Genomic DNA, 18,544 nt, shown 5'->3' on the forward strand with positions numbered 1-18,544 from the left:
GAAGAAGATTAAGCTAAAACGCCAACAAACAAACTGCAAAACAAATGATTGACAATAAAGAAAGAAAAATTTAATAGTGAAATCATGAAAAACAGTAAAAGATAAAGCATGCAGACTTACTTGCTACATTGGTTAATGAAGTGCTTTTTGATTCTCTAGTTGTGCGCTCAACTCAAATGAAATGATGATGGAAAGAATGATTAGCTGAGTTTATTTAAATAAATTTACATGAAAAATTGATTCATGCATGAGTGCCACATGCCATCCCATGAAATGATTAGTTAAGAGGGAGTTAAGGCAGTTCCTATTTTCTAGGAATGCGCTCTCATGCAACAAGTTGGGTCATGCATGAAACTAAACAGGGTGCATGTCTTCGACATGAAGGGGTGTGCCTAGGTAAGGTGGACTTGCTCAACCTAAATGAATGCACCTAGGTAGGGCACACTTCTTCATCATGAAGGAGTGCGCTTACCTCAAGTGTGAGCCTTCGTCAACTCAAAGTATGCTTTAACTTTTGTGTGTGATTTTATTTCTTTTTTCTTTGTTTCCCTGTTTTTGTGCTTTTTTGAGTGTGTGCATGGCTAGAAGGCAATTTTCTAAGTCAAGGTGGACCATGAATTCACCTAATCATAAACTTACTAACTCAAACGCTTCTAATCGTTATGTGGCAACACTTGAGACGCATTGAATTAGGAGGATGTGACACTAGGATAAAGCACACAAATATCATATCAAACCACATGACGAAACATGAAGGCTTGAAATGACAGTTAGCATAGGCTTCAAAATTTACATAGGAAAACATTTTGGAGGGTCATTGTTGTAGCGAAAACAAATTCATAATACAATGTGCATGAGAGGATCATTTCCTTAACAATTTGTAGCGATAATAACTCATTAGCTCCTAATGCAAAGCTCTTAGGAATGTATTTTTACCCATAATTCTTTAAAAAATCACTTATAAAAAGACAAGGAAATGCCTTCTACTTAAGATGACCATTAAAGCACCGAACCTCCTGCATACTATTTGAATGATTTCTCATTATAATCAACCTATTCTTAGAATTTATGAAAGTGATGAACAATTAAGTAGTTTCATGCTTCTTTTATTTGTTTTATAAAAATATAAACATAACATTAGGGAAATGTTATGGAGAAGTTTTAAGTTTAAGGGCTTAGAGTACCTATCTATCTATATCCATGTTTGTTGCCCTAAGTAGCACATATATCCGCGGTTATTACTACTCCAGGATTACTTCAACATTAAGTTACATAACATATTTCACTTAGAGCATACTATCGTTTCTTTCTCATAAAGACATCTATTTTTCTTTTAGCTAGATCATTGCACTTATAGAAAGTAAGTATATTTTCTGACTCAAGATAAAGAGATTGTATCATCCATATAATAAATCTAAGACATAGGAAATCATATGTATTCACACACGTGTGTGTACACACTAAATCATGTTGACTATTAGGAAAGCATGAATATGAAAAGAATTATTTCTTTCTCATAAAGACATCTATTTTCCTTTTAGCTAGCTCATTGCACTTATAGAAAGCAAGTATATTTTTTGACTCAATAGGAAGAGATTGTATCATCCATATAATAAATCTAAGATAGAGGAAATCATATGTATTCACACAGGTGTGTGTACACACTAAATCATGTTGACTATTGTGAAAAAGTAGGTTACACATAGAAAATGTACCGTCAAGGGAATTAAAATGCTACCAGTATGGGATAAATATTATATTATAAATTACTGAGCATGATAAATGCTTAAGTAAGATAGCGCATTTTATTTACACGCGTGATAAAATACCATTAAGAGAGTTAAAATAATATCAATATGGAACAAATACTATATGACGAATTATTGAGCATGATGAATGTTTAAGTAAGACGGGGCATTTTATATTAATGTTAATAATATTTAAATGTTAAATACGCCATATAATTTTAGTTTTAGAATTGATAATGTTTGAGGAAATGCATGTATCCAGATTTTGTTTTAAAGCATTTATTTAACAAGGTCTATAATTAATGTATTAAAATTATTTTTTTTCCCTCTTGGATTTATATGGAATCACTTTTCAATATAAATTATAATTTCATTGAAATAAATAAAGTTTAAACCTAGATTATTGATAATGTTGGAGGAAATGCATGTATCCAGATTTTGTTTTAAGCATTTATTTAACAAGGTCTATAAATAATGTATTAAAATGATTTTTTTTTCCCTCTTGGATATATTTGGAATCGCTTTTCAATACAAATTATAATTTTATTAAAATAAATAAAGTTTAAACATAGATTAGTGTAGATTATTTTAATTTTAGATTTATTAAATGTTTAGTGAGATCAAATTTATTTTTATATAAAAATAGAATTGTTTTTCAAAATATTTGATTCTCCTAATAGTTTGGTAGATCCATTTCATTAAAATGGATCTAGGCTAATTAATTAAAAAATGACTATTATGTTATTTTTTTAATATATTATTATATATTTACTTTACAAAAAAAATTAAACATGCTTTGATTTTTTTCACTTCCAAAATTTCAAATAATTTTTAGTTTATACAAATCAACAAATTAACATGTTCATAAATATATTTATATATTCACATAAAGTTAGGTTTTTCTTAACCATTTATATAGTTTAACTTGAAATTAATAAAAAATGTTTTGTATTTTTTTAATAGAAAATATTTTTATAATTGAATAAAATAAATAGAGAAGTTAATTAAATATATTGATGATGTTATTATATCTAATTTTTATAAATTAAAATTGAAAATAATAATAATATTTAATTTTTTATTCCCGGATGCGGGTGTACACAAAAAATGATATTATGGTAGAGGAATGGGCCAGTGAGTGGCATCGCCACATGGCCACCCGAAAGCTCGCACACAGAGTAATAAACTTGTCTCACAGCATTTGTAAATGCCATTCAATGCGACACTCGAACCAATTCACCAGTGCCATCCTGCCTTGGCTCTGCATCATGGAGACCTTAGGTAATATTCAGCCCACCTCCTCTATTTTTGTTCCTTTGCTTCTAAATTGCAAATGCCCCCTGGCTGTAGTGGAGCCAAGCACTCACACTACAACAGGCAGGTGATGCAATATTCTCTGCTGCATAGAATTTGGAAAGGGCAACCATTACTCTCAGTGCTTGATGTGCAACCTGACTCTCGCCTCTGAGCCTTTTGAGCCTTCTGCCTCTAATTTCCGCTCAGTTCCGACTTCTCACAGGTAGTCCCTTCCTCCCCACGCCATTATGCCTCAACTATGCCAGCGAATGCATAGCAATAGGGGTAGCAGCAGAGGCAGACTACTCCATTCTTCCCCCTCAATGGTCTTTGACTCCTCTTCCCCCTTGTCAAATTACATCTTAGCTCGTTATCTTGATACTCACAGTGGCAGAGCCCGCACTCGCGTTGTTTGCTCCCATCCTTTGCAAACCTATCCATGAGCTACTGCTCCCCCTTCCAGCTTTCAGCAATCCAACCATTTTGCCCAATTCACATACCATTTCTCTCTGAATCGACCTATTATCACAGCCACCATTATAGTCACGTTTGAGGAGGAGCCTTCCAGCGATGAAGGACGTCCCACTCACGTAATGGAGAAGAGTGATACTGCTACGGGTGAGCTGCCGAAAGACGAGGATGACGTTGATGCCTACAGGTGTCTAATTCTTGAAGAACACCCGTCAGCACCAAATGACAACTAAAACAACACGCGTCTTCAGATCGCAGGTTCTTGACATCCAATTCTGTTGGTTTACTTTGGCATTTTTTAGCAACATAGTTAGTTTTGAAATTGAATTCAATAGAATATCGCTCTATGTTTACATGCTGGTTTCGCCTACGAGGGCAACAAATTTATTTTGGTTTGGATTGGTTTCCCACTTCTGCGCTGTCTTCATTTTGTTTTTGTTGCAATATGCCATGAACCTTGGCTAACAACTGCAGAGGTCAGAGCCTCCTTGTATCATTTTGTTACAGTAATAAATCTTAGACTTATTTAGAATATATATATATATATTTAATTTTTTATTTTTAAAAACTATTATTTATTAGTAATATGGTATAAAGTTAAAAAAATTAATATATAATTATTATAGTAGTTTTTTTAATCTAAATTATATTTACTTTTAAAGAAATTAATTAAAATTGTGAGATATTTCCAAATTGCATTTTGTAATATGGTTGATCCATGTAAAATTAATTAAAATTGTTTTAGGACTAAATAAAAAAGTGAACTTTGACTAAAACCATTTAAAAATGATAATTTAATTTTAAGGGAGAAATAGTAAGGCATGAATCTTTATTTTAAAACAATTTGTTTAAAAAAATAAAGTTACAATTATTATGGTTATTATTAATATGATAGGATTATTATTAATTTAAATTTTTATAAATTAAAAAATATATTATTATAATATGATATTTTATTATTATTATCATTATCATTATAATATGGTATAATAATTTATTTTTAATGTTATCAAAATTTTAATATTATAAGTTAATTATTATGATTATTGTTAATTTAATAATATATGTTTAGCTGATTTGTGGTATTTAAAACCAAAAAATTTATGCTTACCATAAATTAAAAAGTTTAATGTCCATGTGAAATAACAAAGTTTTATATTGAAAAAATTATTAATTTATTTTTTTCACATTTTCACTTTTCAATACGATGGAAATGTATAATCTATTTCATTCTTAATACTAAATTGAGTAGTAGATAAATGTCTTTCAGATTAATCACATCATTAAGATTTGGTGGAAGTTTGGAACCAACTAATGTGGTTCATCCTTAAGACAAAGTGAAAAAATCAATCAATCTTCAAGAATAAATAGCATGGATGCATCATTGCCCAGAGTTACGGAAAACATCAATCAATCTTCAAGAATAAATAGCATGGATGCATCATTTCCCAGAGTTACAGTTCAAAACTAGCTGCTAGTGATTATTTAATAAGGTAAATAAAATATTCTTAAAATCAGCAGTTAGCAGTTATTTATTAAAAATATTATATATTAAGCTATAAAGTAGTTGTTAGGAATCAAAATTATTAAATTTGTTTAATATATTAAGAATAATTCTTAAATTAATTAAAACAATCTTTTGAAATTGATTTGTTGATGCGTTTCGAACTAGCAAGTGTGGTTTTTCGTGAGGACAAGATGAATAATAATAATAATAATAATAATAATAATAATAATAATAATTATTATTATTATTATTATTATTATTATTATTATTATTATTATTATTATTAGTATTATTAGTATTAGTAATAGTATTAGTATTAGTATTTGTATTCGTATTCCCCTCTTAGTTTTAAGAATGTTATTAACCTCTCTAGTATAAATTTTGATTCATCTGTCTTTAGTCTCCTTAATAAAGGGCTGCAAAGTGGAGTTTCTTACCCTCAGAGCCCTTAGGGATAGCCCTAACATTGTCATCCTTAAGCTAACAAAGGTGGGGTTGTCGTCAGTTTGGATAAGTTTGACTATTTCAGCAAAATGATTGACCATATTTCTAATAGTGGCAATTACTTCAAGCTTAAAAAGAATCCCATTAAGTCAATGTCTAAGGAAGTAGTTATCATCATTAAATTGAATTTATCGCTTAATTCTCTTTCTAGAAATCTTATTGAGAAAAATCTCCTCACCCCTAAGATTTATGGCCTTCCAACGATTCATAAATATGGGCCCCCCTTGAGACCTATTGTTAACACAATATGTGGGCCTACTTATATTCTTGTTACATTCTTGGCTTTTAAGCTTAAACTTCTTATGTGTCGCACTAATTCCTACTTTAAGGAATCAACATCCTTTGTTAAAGAATGGAAGGATATCAGGTTGGACCCTAGGGATGTGTTAGTAAGTTTTGACATTGTTTGCTTATATACCAAAATCCCCATTCAAGAGGCCATTAGTATCATTAACTAGATCACTAACTAGGACACTGCCACATTAGTTGGCCTCTGCCTCACCTCGAATTTATTCAGTTTCCAAGTTGAGTTCTATGAGAAAACATGCGGTGTTGCGATGGCTTCCCCTATTTCCCCTATTGTAGATAACTTATTTATGGAAGAATTTGAGACCAAGGCTTTAGTCTCAGCTCAATTTCACCCTTAAAAGTGGAAGATGTTTGTTGATGATACTTGCATCATATGGCCCCATGGTCGTGAGAAGTTGGATCCGTTTTTGAACCACCTGAATTCTCGATTAGACTTCATCAAGTTCATAATGAAATTCGAGGCGAATGGGTACCTCCACTTCCTTGACATTGTCCTTTCTAGAATTGATGATGGTTTCATTTCTCACCAAGTTTTTCGCAAAAAAAACTCAGATAAAACAATATCTTCATGCTAGCTCTTATCATTTTCCTGCTAAAAAATTTGGTGTTGTCAACACTCTTGCTACTCATGCTCTTAGAATCTCTGATGACAACAACCTCGAGCAGTAGAAATATCATCTTATTGAAGCTTTTAAAAATAATGGGTATAGTAGAACTCATGGCCTTAAATCCTTTAAAAGAGAACATAAGGATTTAAGACTCAAAACTGCTCGTGTTGATCCTATCTCCAAGGTTCATCTCCCATTTATCCAAGGGACCACAAACAATATTTCCCATATCCTTAGGAGGAATAATGTCTCATCTTCGTTCAAGCCTCTTAGAACCATTAGGAATTCTCTTGGATCCATTAAATACCCTATCGACCCTAAGGACATGAAAGATGTTTGCATGGTTCCTTGTTCCTATGTTATTCCCTATATTGGAGAAACGGGTCGGTCCATTAACTAGATAATCCATGAGTATGAAACATACATTAGGCTCAATCATTCCCGCTCATTGGATCTAGCTAAGCATGAGGATAAATCCAAACACAATTTCTGAGGTCTCTAGAGTCATTGCTAGGGTTGATCACTTCCACCATAGGAAGCTTAGAGAGGCTATTAAGATCGAGAGGCGGGCCAGAAATGTTAACTGGGATGATGGTTGGAAATTGAATAAGAGTTGGATTCCGACCCTCTCTTCATGATTCCACCCCCTTGTCTATGTCCTCTGTTTGCCTATTTCTAAATATTATTATTTGTAATATCAGTTACCTACTGCGTTTTACCATTTATGGTCCCTTAATTCTTTATTACTATTTAAAATTTTGCTATATTATGATTTATTTTGTTTAACATAATTATTATAAATATACTCCTAAATTTTCTTTTTCTTTTTATATAAATAATATTTTATAACCTCTTCTTAACCCTTTATCTTTATTATTTTTTGCTATATTATAAATTTATTTGATATAATTAAAATTATTAAATACACTCCTAACTACTTTATAAATATAATAATATATGTGTACCAATTGTTATGGCTATTCTCTATAAATATATAAAAAATATTATTATAATTAGTTATTTAATATAATTAAAACCCATAACGACTACTTTATATTAAATTTGCCAATTCTTATTCTCTTTTAATTAATTCTTATTACTTTATTAGGAATTATTTTATTAAAATTAATAAACTCATAACAGCTACTTTATAAATAGATAACGTTTTGCAACCAATTCTTAACCCATATAGGATTATTTTAATTAATTTAAGAATTATTCTTAATGTATTAAAAATAAAAGATAAAAAATAAAAATTAATGATTTTGATTCTTAATAGCTACTTTATAACTTAATATATAACATTTTTAATAAATAACGTTTAACTGCGAATTTCAAGAATATTTTATTTACCTTATTAATTAATCACTAATGGCTAGTTTTCAACAACTAATTCTCAGGAATGATGCATCCATGCTATTTATTCTTGAAGATTGATTGATTTTTCCACTTTTTCCCGAGGATGAACCACATTAGTTGGTTTGAAACTTTGACCAAATCCTAATAATGTGATTAATCTGAAAGACACATATCTACAATATGGATCACAAAAGTCTTAGATCTAAATTGAGCAGTCTTTAAGTGCGACTTTTTGGAAAGTTTGTCTGTTTTTCAAAAAGTCGCACTTAAAGTGTACTCAATTTCCTATTAAGAATATGAAATTGATATATAATATTTAAAAATATTAATAATAAAAAGGTGTGATGTAGATTATATATATATATATATATATATATATATATATATATATATAGTGTGTGTTTGTTCTTCTTTTATTAATATGTTTTTTTTCTTAATTCAAGTTATGAGGGAGATTTGTAACTCATTTAAGATTTAATATGAAATTGACATGTAATATTTTAAGACACACACATATATATAGAGAGTGTGTACTAACATTTTAATATGGAGAATGGGAATTACAAATAAATGGAATTTCTTCTATTTAAAACATTTTATTAGTGTTTTTCTCAAAATGAGCATCTTAAATCAATTTTCTTGAGGCCAAAATCTTTTTTCAAATTTTACAATAAAAAAGAAGTTTTCAATTTCATAGATTTGATTCCTCTCCATGCTTACTAAATGTTAAAATAAATCTATACTAGGAATCATATTTATATTTTTCACAATATATTTGCTTACTTTTATTTATTTCTTTTGACAATAAAATAGATTAATTCATTTGTATTAAATTTAATATAAATATTTAGATATATTTACATTGAAAGTGTTCCTCTGTGGGGTTTGGCAAACATGTTCAGGAAATCACAAAAGTGTACTTTCGTCTGCCTCCTTCTGGTTAAAATCTGCCACATGGCTAGCACCCAACACATTCGAATGCACCGCCACCACTTGCTCAGGCTTCCACATGGGAGTTTTTGGAGTTCCAGGGATCTTCGCCTCCTATTGATCAACAAAGGAGGGCAATGATGGCAGTAGAAAGGTTGATGAGGTTCGTTCTTGAAGCAAATACAGAGCAAGATGATGCTGCAGTGGAGGTTAATAAACAAACATTGACCTCTTTGTTGATGGAGAGAAGGAGGGTCTCGTTGAGAAAGACGATGTAGTTTCAAGAAAAACTGCAAAACATCTAGAAAATACAGGATATGTAGGAAACTTTGAAGAAAGTTGGAGCCATGGATTGTCTGAAGGATTTAGTCTAGTTACTAATTATTATTGTCTTAGCTTTGTCCAAAAACATGTGTTGCTTTATCCTTAATCACCATCATCAGCAACATTTTATCTGATGAAGACAACTATTCCACCAGTAGAAATATGAAATTATTAGCAGCCAAATATAAGAAGGAATTAATGGAGCTTCAAATAAAACATGACCATTCCCTCTTAGAAGTTGAAAATGAATTGAAAAATAGAACATGTCTTGGAACATCTTTAGATAAGAAGAAATCAGAAATTAAATGTGAATGGGCAGCAAGAGCACCGAGAATATGACTCAAGAAAACATGGTACAACTGGTAAGGATAAGGAGTTTGTAGCCATGAAAAACTCAGATCTGATGCTCAAGGAACAAGGCTTTCCAACAACCCTAGTCATAGATTATCAGTTCTGATTTTCCAAGTCCAAGTAAACTTGCAATGCATTCTTCCCATAATCCTCCTATTAGGCCAAATAATATATATATATATATATATATATATATCACCAAACCAAAGGCTAATGAAAATTCATTCTTTTAGTGGTGCTGAAAGTTAGTGTTCTAATAATTCTTTGGCCAAAGAAGCTAGTAGGAAGAAAAATAACAAAGAAATTAGAGCATTTCAAATAGGAAATGTCAATGATAAGAAACATAGTGGTGAGGGCTAAGACAATTTACATCTATATCTTAAAAATATTCTTCAAGGAGGGAAAAAAATATACTCTGAGAGAACTAAAGCATAATATGCAACATAAATCTATTGCACTTCTTTTAGAGTATAGATTGGATATTGCATTGAAAATTTACGATATATATATATATATATATATATATATATATATATATATATATATATATATGTATATATATCTATAGAAACTTTTATTTCTGGAAGAGGTAATGATTGATGGTAATGTTATGCAAGGTTCTCTAGAACTTTTATTCCTTTGCCTTGCGACCTTTATGGTCTCCCAAGAATTTGGGAAACATTTTGGAATTATACAAAAACAAAGGAAAAATGTATGCATCCTCTTTCATTAGGATAGGCTGCAAGTGCCAAGGGCTACTACATTGTTGACATGGACTATGAGTTCACCAATTCAACGGATGGTACAATTCAGATGAATTCATGGGTTATTATCGAAATAAAGTGCTTCTTGGCTATATAGAACCCAATTTCGCACCAAAATTTCTAGTTAACTAAGAATTCATGATTTTATGGGCTTTTAATTTATGTCAAGCTTTGGGGAATATTGGTATCTTTATAGTATTCAAGAATTTACATAGCATAAGCTATAAAAGAAGATCAATTTGCATTGTATTATTGACATCCAATTGTTTTGAAAATTAGATCAATCAGATGTAGGTTGCTGCAGGCTAGAAGACATGAAAGTATGGCATGTCTGAATGGATTGATTTACTCAACATCAATGGTAGCATCAAACAACTCATCAGTTTGAATTACGATAGTAGTGATTCGCCAATAAAAAATTGAGATTAATAATCATCCATTCCCTTTGTGGAATGATTGACAAGATTAAGTCATTGACTGATAAACATTTAAGCCAAATGATCATCCATTGCCTTTGTGTATTGATTACTAAGATTATTTTTGGGGCTAAACCATTTTTATTATGCATGAGTACGTATATTGTGAAATAGCTCACATAGACATTGCAGAAACACCTCATTTTTGGCTTACCAAGGTTAATCAATAGAGTATGCTACTCTGAGGATTCGTAAGTAGATGAGAGAGGGCGAAAACTTAAAATGTTAGAAATATAACCTGGGCCAATAAATTTATATATCCCTAATCACTCCTAAATCACAACCTAAACAACCATAAAGACACATGTTAATGTGTGGTGTTATCTTCCAGAGTCATCGAATTCATGTTTTTGGAATCAACATTTTGAACCGTCCTTTGTTGGTTTCACCTTCTTGTAAAATGTTGAAGTTTAGTTCTTAAGAGTGTCTTGCATACCATGCATTCTAACCAGTAAGAGTAATTGTATGTAGTAACATAAAACAACTGATCAGTGAAACAATTGAGATCCTTCAAGTTTTCATGGGAAAGCCATGCACATATTCGTGAGGTAGACTTGGTGGCATAAAGTAGAGACCTAAACATTGATTATAAATTAAACCCATTACAAACCCAAACAAATTCGGAAAAAAATCAAAACAATTTTGATCAGTACCCAAAATCGGCATAAATTTTAATGTCAATCATGTTGCTTTTAAGTATTTGAAGGGATTCCACAGTTCATAGTTAACATCATGGTGTACCTTTATTATTTTCCTAATTTCACTACTTATATCATTTTTACTTCATTCATACATTTGAACCATTGCATTCACATATATTACCCACTTCTCATGAGTGTTATTGACTCATTCAGTAATGGTGACATCAATTCAGATTAATTGTTTAGCAATATGAGTAGACTTCAAGCATTATCTTCACTAGGTGAATTTTAGCCACACAAACAACACCAACTTCTCCTATTTTCCTCTTAAGCTCAACTTTACTGCCTAAAAGGGTCATACCTCACCTAACCAATACTCCAAGATGGGACATACCTCACTTTCCCAATACTCATAGCATGGGCATGTGTTCTCATTTTTATAAGGAACATTGATTGGTTCCTTGACATATGTAGAATTTTCTACAAATCTAGCTCTAAGACCATGTAGAAAATTTGTTGGTAGGTTAACCCGATAATGCAATATAAATAAAAGAAAAATACTATAACCTACTTCTACTTTCAATTTGCAAAAGCTTAAAGATCGAGTTGAATGATATAATGATAAGAAGAGGAACCAATGGCACAATACACATGAAAATACTTTGGGGAAAGCCTTAGCTAAAAACCCCACACTATTGTACTATGATACATGGTGGAAATACATAGGAATTATACAAAGCTTAGCTCTCACAACTAGCCAGCTCTTAGTACAATCCTCACAGATGCTCACAAGTAATCTTGGCTTCTCTCCAGCCTTCCTCTCTATCCTCTAAGCTCCTATTTTCTTGCACTGTTCCTTGTGGATGATTCTCCTATTACCAAGTGGAAAACCTCACTTCAAAACTACGCAATCCTCAAGGATAAATCCTTGACTGCATGCATGAGTTTTCTCCATGAGAAAACAAATGTAACTGATAGTACACTGTCCTTGAACATTAATCTCAACTGAGTCTTTCTCAGAATAGATATAAATGAGTTTCTGATGAGGGAATCTTCAGTTAAATGGAGTAGCACTAGTCGAGTGCATTAATGCATCAACTGACTGTTAACTCACTATTAGTTCCTCAAATAGTTTGGAACTAATTTAACTGGACTTAACTCAGTAAACTGAGTTAACTACTTACAACTCAAATATAACTCAATTTTATCTCCTCAATTTAAGGGATAACTCTTGCATGACTTCAGAAAGACTTCTAACTTGAATTTCTCCAACTAATTAGTTTAAAATAAATTAATTGTTAAGACTAAATTTGATTTTAATTCACATTTTAATTCAAGGACAAATTAAATTGGAATATTCTTGTTGCCATATTTCAACACTCCCTCTCAACAAGAAAGGGATTATCGGCCACCCCGATCCTGTCTCTATGGAATTCGAATTTACACTTTGACAATGACTTTGTCAAAATGTCAGCATCTTGCTCCTTTGTCGAAATATATTGCAACAACATGATCCTCCTGACTTGTGAAAAGCCATGGGCAAAAAAGCTTGCCTTATGCTTCTCCACACTACCATCAGTAGCTTGCTTTTCCTTGTAAAGCGAAGGGTAAGTCACAACTGACTTGTTCTCTAGTCTTAGAACCACATCCCAAACACTGTTACGAACTATGGAATCATACTCCTCCAACATATCATCAACCCAAATTGGCTGATGCACTGCTTCCTCAAAGGAAGATGACTCGGTCTCAACACATTCCCTAACAAGGGCCTTGTATCCAGTGTACCTCTTAGGTGACCTCCTTTGTCTGCGCCGAGAATATGGTGCTCCCATATTCTCTCTCGTATCCTCCAACAATCTGTGAGCTTCTCTTGTGTGCTTCCGTCCATCTCTAGAAGACTCTGCTTGAGTGGATGTCACCACTCATGGAACCTTTGCATGTGGCTGCTCCACATCAGTCTAAGGTTGCTCCTACTTAGGAACCAACAATTCCTCCACAACCTGTAGTTCGAGCTCCCTCTCAAGAGAAACTCGCATGGCCTTCTTCTCATCAAACTTGAGATCTCTATGAACCATTGTCCTTTGACTGGTAGGCAAGTACACCCATTAGTCTTGAGCTGTATCAGTGTACCCCGCAAATATCCCCAACTTTGATGTTGGCTCAAGCTTCTTCCATGCATCCTTTGTCACATGGCGATATACCAATGAGCCAAAGATCCTGAAGTGACCCACATCTGTTCTCTTACCGGAGAAAGCTTCCTCTAGTGTCTTCATCCCAAGTATGCAATGTAGGCTTCTATTATACAAATAGATTGTTGTGTTGCATGCCTTAGCTCACAAGTGAAGTGGTAGGCCTTGGTCATGCAGCATTGCCTGTGCTACCCCTACAATAGTTATGTTCTTCCTCTTGACCACCCCATTCTACTGTAGGTTATGAGGTGTTGTCAACTCTCATTTAATTCCTTCCACTCCACAGAAGTACTTAAATTCTTGAGATACATATTCTCCACCGTTGTCACTTCTCAGGGCCTTGATCTTCTTCCCTGAATTTTTCTCGACCAAAGCTTTGAACTCACAAAACTTTGTGAAAGTTTGGTCCTTATTCTGCATGAAATAAATCCAGCATTTACGAGAATAGTCATCAATGAAAATCACATAATACATTTTCTTCACTATGGATGCCATCGAGAATGGTCCACAAAAATCGGTATGAAATTGCTCCAAGATAGCCTCTGCTCGACAGTCTCGACCATGAAAGGAAGACTTGGTGTACTTTCCCAAGGTACAACCTTTGCATGTGTCAACTTGCTCAAGTTTACCTTTGGGAAGTCCTATAGATATCTGCTACATTATCTTCAAAGCCCCATGATGCAAATGGCCCAACCACTTGTGCCACAACTTGCCAATGTCTTGGCCTTGCACTAATTCCGCTTTCATACTTAATGTTGCACAATCATCTACCTCCAATTTATAAAGATTCTTCACCTAAATCTCTATCCTCTTGGTCTGACCTGTGGGTATGTGTCTTAGGAACACCTTTCTTCTACTGAAGACAACATTGTAGCCTTTTTCCTCCAACATCACGACTGATACCAAGCTCTTCTTTAGTCCAGGCACATACATCACATCTATCAAGGTGAGAGGAGATCCATGCTCCCTTTGAAAAGCAATTGTGCCCAGTCCTGAAACATTATAGCTTCCATCGTCACCCATCTCTATGCACATCTTGAGGTCTTTCTCCTCCAAGGCACTGAATAAATTTTTATCACCAGTCATGTGGAATGGGGCTCCACTGTCAAAATACCAGACGCAACCCATCATCAATGACACCATGCATGCGATGAGGGTAAAGTCCATTTTGAACTGAGAGGCTAATGCATCACCTTCCGATCCTTCCATGGATCCCATCTTAGACTTCCTCAATGGGAAATTAGTCACATAATGTCCCATCTTGTGACAATTAAAGCATCTTACTTTAGACATGTCACCCTTCTTCCCTCCATGAGAAGAATTCGATTTGAAATGGGAATCCTTCCCTTTCCCTTCGCTTGCCTTACTTGCTAAGGCCAGATTGTATTCATCGTCATTCTTGGATGAAGAACCATCTCGTGTGCTCCTCTTGATCTCCTCCTACATAAGATCAAACAACCATCGTTCCCAATCTAATAGTTTCTCCCTTCCATTCATAGAGTCTTGGTAGCTATTCCAACTGTATGGAAGGCTAAGGAGAGCGAGGCTGACCATATCATCATCGACAATAGTTATTCCCACACTTCCAATCTCATCTATACAGGTGGTGAGCTTGTTCAGATATGTGGAAATAGTATTACCCTTCTCCATATTTATTCTTGAAGCTGATCCTTGAGCGCCAATTTCCTTTGGTCGTTACTATTCTAGTAGAGGTCCTTCAATGTCTTCCACATTGAAAATGGAGTATCCTTCCCATGGAGACTCCAAACAATATCGTCTTGAACTCCCTCAAGGATGATCTGTCTCGCCTTCACCAGATGCTTCTTCCACTCATCCAACTCTTGTGCATTAGTTGAAGCTGGCTTTGGGATTTCTTGATCAATGAATTCCTTCAAGCCATTGTCTTCTAATACAACTTCCATTCTATCTTTCCATGCTATGCAATTCTATCTACCTTCCAAGGCATACTCAAGTCTCAAGCCATAGAACGCCATTGGAAAACCTTGAAGTATGATATGAATTCGATTTGCACCTGCAACCCCGAACTTCAAACTTCGAATTCTCTTCTCAGTATACTGTTCACAGCTCCGATACCATGTAGAATTTTCTACAAATCTAGGTCTGATACCATGTAGAAAATCTGTTGGTAGGTTAACTCGATAATGCAATATAAATCAAAGCAAAATACTATAACCTACTTCTACTATCAATTTGTAGAAGCTTAAAGATCGAGCTGAATAAGATAACCAAAAGAAGAAGAATCAATGGCATAATACACATGAAAATACTTTGGGGAAAGCCTCAGCTAAAAACCCCACACTATTCTATTATCATACATGGTGGAAATACATAGGAATTATACAAAGCCTTAGCTCTCACAGCTAGCCATCTCTCAGTACAATCCTCACAGATGCTCACAGGAAATCTTGGCTTCTCTCCAGCCTTCGTCTCTACCCTCCAATCTTCTATTTCCTTGTGTTGTTCCTTGTGGATGATTCTCCTATTACCAAGTGGAAAACCTTTCTTCAAAACTGCACAATTCTCAAGGATAAATCCTTGACTGCATGCACGAGTTTTCTCCATGAGAAAAAACATGAAGCTGATAGTACATTGTCCTTGAATATTAATCTCAACTGTTTCTTTCTCAGAATAGACATGCATGAGTTTTTGATGAGGGAATATTCAGTGAAATGTAGTAGCACTAGTTGAGTGCATTAATGCATCAACTTATAGTTAACTCACTATTAGTTCCTCAAACAGTTTGGAACTAATTTAACTGGACTTAACTCAGTAAACTGAGTTAACTAATTACAACTCAAATATAACTCAATCTTATCTCCTTAATTTAAGGGATAACTCTTGCATGACTTCAGAAAGACTTCTAATTTGAATTTCTCCAACTAATTAATTTAAAATAGATTAACTAATTATTTCCAAGTAGCTGTTAAGACTGAATTCGATTGTAATTCACAATTTAATTCAAGGACAAATTAAATTGGAATATTCTTGTTTCCATATTTCAACACTCCCTCTCAACAAGAAAGGGATTATCGGCCACCCCTATCCTGTCTCTATGGAACTCGAATTTACACTTTGACAATGCCTTTGTCAAAATGTCAACATCTTGCTTCTCTGTCGAAATATATTGCAGCAACATGATCCTCCTGACCTGTGAAAAGCCACGGGCAAAAAAGCTTGCCTTATGCTTCTCCACACTGTTAGGACTCCATATTGTCTACTTTTGACCTTGTATTTTGTTACTATATTACCCTCTTTAGCCCATAAGTTGAAAGCCTTGATAGTATTTTGACTTGATTATTCCAAAGGTATGAAGCAACTGTCCTCATTTACTATAAGTTTAATTAATCAACACATATTCATGCTATCTTTATAATTAATCCTTGGAAGTTGACTAAGTTGTTTAAATCCTGCAGAATTATAATTCACAGTTGCTGGAACACCAGAAACAACAACCACATAGTTGCTGCCATACCAGAAATAGCAATTGACTAAACCAGGTAAATCCTCATTTTGCAAATGACCGAGATATCTGGAACAACAATTGGCCAGCAGGAGCAGTAACCGTCTGAAGCGGCCAGAACAATACGTTGCAGATGCTGATATAGCATGATCGGCCACTGCCCAAAATTGACAAAACACAGTTGCAAATATTGGAACACCACGAGTAGCATGAGAGCTTTACGGGAACAGTTAAGATTCACCAGATCAGCAACAATGGTGGAACAACGAGGGATTGTACAAGGATATCAAAGGGATGGTCGAAATCTGTCAGCTGAGCAACAGAAAAAGGATCCGATATGATAAAATCACATACTGTTGTAACAACATTTCTTATTTTGTACAAAAAGGTCAACTAAATGGGTAGCGACAAGCTATTGTAAGAGATGTCTCCTCTATAAAGAGGAGACATCTACAGTAAGAAAGGATATAACAAGGGTACGGTATTACAGAGCAAGTCAAAAACCTCAACTGTAACTTGACATTTTGGCAGATGAATAAAGCATTGTCCTGAGCATTTTTTCTTAGTATCTGTGTCCTGGGGAATCTTGTGAGAGGGACAGGGCCCACCTTCTTCACAAGATTCACCCATTTCTTTTCTGTTAAGTGTGTGTGTGACTTCTGTGTGGCATTGCTTCTCATATTTCCCTTTGTTGATACTCTGTTTTCTTAAATCAATTGGCGCTATACAAGAGTGTGTCACCGGTGATTAGGGATTGCAGTGTGCATTGGTAAATTGATCACAGGGGCAGGTGTTGAACATCCTTACCCTGAGGATAGGGTCCTGATCCTCTGTTATAAGATAGCCATCATTTCTTTTAGCAAATTTGTTACCTTTAGTTTATTACTTTCATTTCATTTCTGCAATAGCTCATAACTGCTGTAACACAGAGTAAGGGTTTGATAAAAAGTAGATTCAATTATACTATAGCTTTTAATACTTTTAGAATTAAGTCAATACAGTACGAAGTCACCTTTAGGCCAAAAGGACTTTACCGGGTTGACAATTTAATGTGGTACTCGACTGTTTAATAAATAAACCATTCGAGCAGCCAACACACACTACCATCAGCAACTTGCTTTACCTTGTAAAGCAAATGAGAACTCACAACTGACTTGTTCTCCAGTCTGAGAACCACATCCCAAACACTGTTATGAACTATGGAGTCATACTCCTCCACCATAGCATCAAACCAAATCAGTTTCTGCACTGCTTCCTCAAATGAATATGGTTCGGTCTCAACACATTCCCTAGAAAGGGCCATGTATCCAGTGTAGCTCTTAGGTGACCTCCTCTGTTTGTGCTGAGAAGATGGTGCTCCCACATTCTCTCTCATATCCTTCAACAAACTATCAACTTATCTTGTGCGCTTCCATCCATATCTGGAAGAATGTGCTTGAGTGGATGTCTCCACTCCTGGAACCTCTGCATGCAGCTGCTCCACATCAGTGTAAGGCTCCTCCTCCTTAGGAACCAACAATTCCTCCACAACCTGTAGTTAGAGCTCCCTCTCAAGGGAAACTCACATGGCCTTCTTCTCATCAAAC

Source organism: Pinus tabuliformis, chromosome 5_2, assembly GCF_031772625.1.
Source record: "Pinus tabuliformis cultivar Carrire ecotype Pingquan chromosome 5_2, CPIR1, whole genome shotgun sequence".
In the NCBI taxonomy this organism is placed as follows: Eukaryota; Viridiplantae; Streptophyta; class Pinopsida; order Pinales; family Pinaceae; genus Pinus; species Pinus tabuliformis.